The sequence below is a fragment of the Hemicordylus capensis genome, chromosome 3 (assembly GCF_027244095.1).
Source record: "Hemicordylus capensis ecotype Gifberg chromosome 3, rHemCap1.1.pri, whole genome shotgun sequence".
NCBI lineage: Eukaryota > Metazoa > Chordata > Lepidosauria > Squamata > Cordylidae > Hemicordylus > Hemicordylus capensis.
Window position 1 is genome coordinate 101109635 of NC_069659.1, and position 2966 is coordinate 101112600.

The following is a 2966-nucleotide window of genomic DNA, read 5'->3' on the forward strand; positions in this document are numbered from 1 at the left end:
CCATGTACACCACTTTGGGCTCCTTAGAGGAAGAGTAGGAAATATATGGGGAAAAGACATACAAAGGGGCCTTCTCTGCAGTGCTCTTTTTGTACAACACGCCCCCCCCACTACCTCCCTTGTGACTTTCTGGAAGCTGGTTCAGACTTGGTTTGCACACAGAGGTCTTTGCTGTCTAACACAATTGCTCAGTTCATGGCAGCCACTCTTATTTTTGCTTGTTCGTTTATTTCAATTGTTTCCCCTTGATTTCACTGTGCAGTTTAATCTTATGTAAGTTGCCTGGAGAATCTATGTTTGAGCTAGAAAATGGGATGTAAGTTTTAAAATAAAATAATACTGTGCTACCTTAATGTTAGGAAATGCATTCCTTGTTTATGAAAGCAAACTGGAGGCTACAGAAGAATCGTTCGGTGACTCCTTTTCAACAGCTACTGCCACCAGCAGCATCAGCAAGGGGAAAAAAATCACTCTGCTTTTTGATAGGGATCATCACTGCCAATTGTCTCGGGCTTCTTCTCTTTTTGTACCTGCTGGTGTTGTGGCTAGACTTTTTGGTTGTGACTGTCACTGAGCTTTAAAAACAAAGAAATGCAAGGAAAGATTTGTTCTCCATTTCATGTGATCAGAACTGAGAAAGAAAGGCATCCTGCTGTGATTTAGACACTGAACATTACTTTATTTGTGAACATGTAGGATACAAAATGTTTAGCCTATCATTGGCATGGCCTAATTTTATATTTTAAAACAAGTGTTTTAAAAAATATAATCATATAACACTTTTTAAATGCAAGAAAAAGATTCCCAGCCTGCTTAAATCTAAAAAAAGACGGCATATATCTGAAAATAATAATAATGACATCACTTCCATAAAATGCACAGGCTTGGATTTTGGCAAGTCTCCAGAGGAAGGCAGTTTCAGAGTCAGGGAGAAGTTATTGAGAATGCCTTCACAAGAACTCATTGCTCTTATTTGATATACATGGGGAACCATCAGAAAAGTCCCTTCATAGGACTGCACTTTGGTGAGGAAAGACAGAAGCACAAGTTTGCTCCCAAGTTATGCAGTTCTCAAGGTATTAAAAATAGGCACATAGCCCATCTGAACTACATGTTCTTAGAAGTACATCCCATTGTATTTCCAAGCTAAGTGTGCTTAGCATAGCAGCCAAAGATGTACATATGTATGATTTGAATATTAATCCTCTCCTGAGGATTATGGGTAAGTCACTTACAGCCAAAAATGTTTAGTATCAGATAGTTCAGCTATCAGATCTGCTCAATGGCTGAATCTATGGGCATATTTGTACAGTGCAAGGGTCGCCAATGACAGAAAAGAGGAACAAAAATGCATGTGTGTGTATATGCATGTTTCTGGCATGTGGGCTCACAGTCATGTTTTAACCACTTTGGTTGATAAGCAGTATACAAACATTTTTCATATTCGTTAAGGGTTCCTCAAGCCAGTCCTAGATGCTACTCAGTCCCTAACTCACATCCCTACTATTCTCGTGGTGCTTGGAAAACCAACAGGTAAGGTGGGTTAAAGATAGCAGAAGCAAGCCTAGTCTCACTGGGGCAGAGTGGGGCTGTTCTCTTGTCCAGGAAAACAACCCACGCCTATTGTTTATCTGGATCCCAATACAGGCCTCTTGCCTAGGGCCCCGATCCATTGGTTTTGAACAGCAGATTCTAGAAGGGTATAGTTTTCTTGCCCCCAGCCAGTGTGGTTAAGGGGTTAGAGTGTCACTCTAGGACTGGGGATACCCAGGTAGAAATCTCCACTGTCATGAATACTCACTGAGTGATCTTGGGCCAGTCTATCTCTCAGCCTAACCTACATCACAGGATCATTTTGAGGATAAAATGGGGAAGCAAAGCCATCAATGCCACTCTGCGCTCCTAGAGGAAGGGTGAGATATAAATGCATTAAAGAACTTGGAAACTATGCACATCATTAAAATCAATGCTGTACTAATGAAGACACATCATTTTGCCTTTTCAGTTCAAGGCTGCCATTGACGGCTGTGTGATCCCCCCCATCAACATGGCCTTGAGGCTCTGGGACCTGCCAGGATTGGTCAAGAGCCAGTCAGTCCTGCTGCGGAGGTGGCCAATCGGCATGCCCTTTAAGAACAGGAAAGCTTAGCCATATGGAATATATCTACACACATGTACGCAGTGCACACGCACCACAGAGAGATTATTGGGATTTTCCGCCTCAGGCAGTGCATGGCCTTAGCCAGCCCTGGGACTGGGCCTGCCAGTCCCAGGGCTCTGCATCTGACACCTGCACAAAAGCCTACGTGGCTAGGCCCCCCGGGAGAGTGCGGCGCTAGGTCTCCTGCGTAAATCCCCTTGAAGTTGCAGCCACAAGGTTGGCGGGCAAGGCCGGCCCGGGAGGGGCGCACGCGTGTACGCGATCGATTAGCTGCAAACGGCGGCCACCTCACGCTCCGCAGCTTTTTCCTCCGTGCTTGATGGGCTGCCAGGCTTGGCTTCGGTACAAACTGATCTGTACAGGGCTTCGAGCTAGTCAAAGTGTGGCGGCGGCGGCTCCGAAGGGAAAGGCAGCGCAGTAGACTGGAGCGGTTACTCGAGTTAGCAAAGGCCTCCAGCGTGGAGCAACGAGGTGAAGAAGAGCACGAAAGGCCTTTCTGAGCAGACGCCAATCCAGAGCAACGAATCACTTGCAGGAGAGAGGCAAGCAAATCTGATTCTGTTTATTTTCGACCACCTTTTTTGTCCCCCGTAACAGAAGGCAAGCTCATCATCATCTGCTGTTTTCCATCCCTCCCACCCGAGTCGAATGAATAACCAAACGCTTCTTCCTTGCGTCAAGTTTTCAAGAGGAAAGTCTTTCTTCTTCTTTTCCTCTCCAGCGGGCAGCTCTTCCTCCCTCCCGCTTATCCCTGTACCTTGAAGCCGCGTTTTTTCTGGCTCCAGCAACCTAATTGGTTGATTGC

The 2966-nt window shown here is 45.6% G+C and overlaps 1 long non-coding RNA gene across 1 annotated transcript; it reads right to left on the reverse strand.

Moving 5' to 3' along the window:
* Window positions 1–354: 354 nt before the first annotated feature.
* On the reverse strand, window positions 355–2585 carry LOC128348804 (uncharacterized). The gene is made up of 3 exons (XR_008318345.1): window positions 2449–2585; window positions 1802–1902; window positions 355–575 (listed from the first exon to the last, which is right to left on the reverse strand). It is a non-coding gene; the product is annotated as an uncharacterized LOC128348804 (long non-coding RNA).
* Between the last annotated feature and the right edge of the window lie 381 nt (window positions 2586–2966).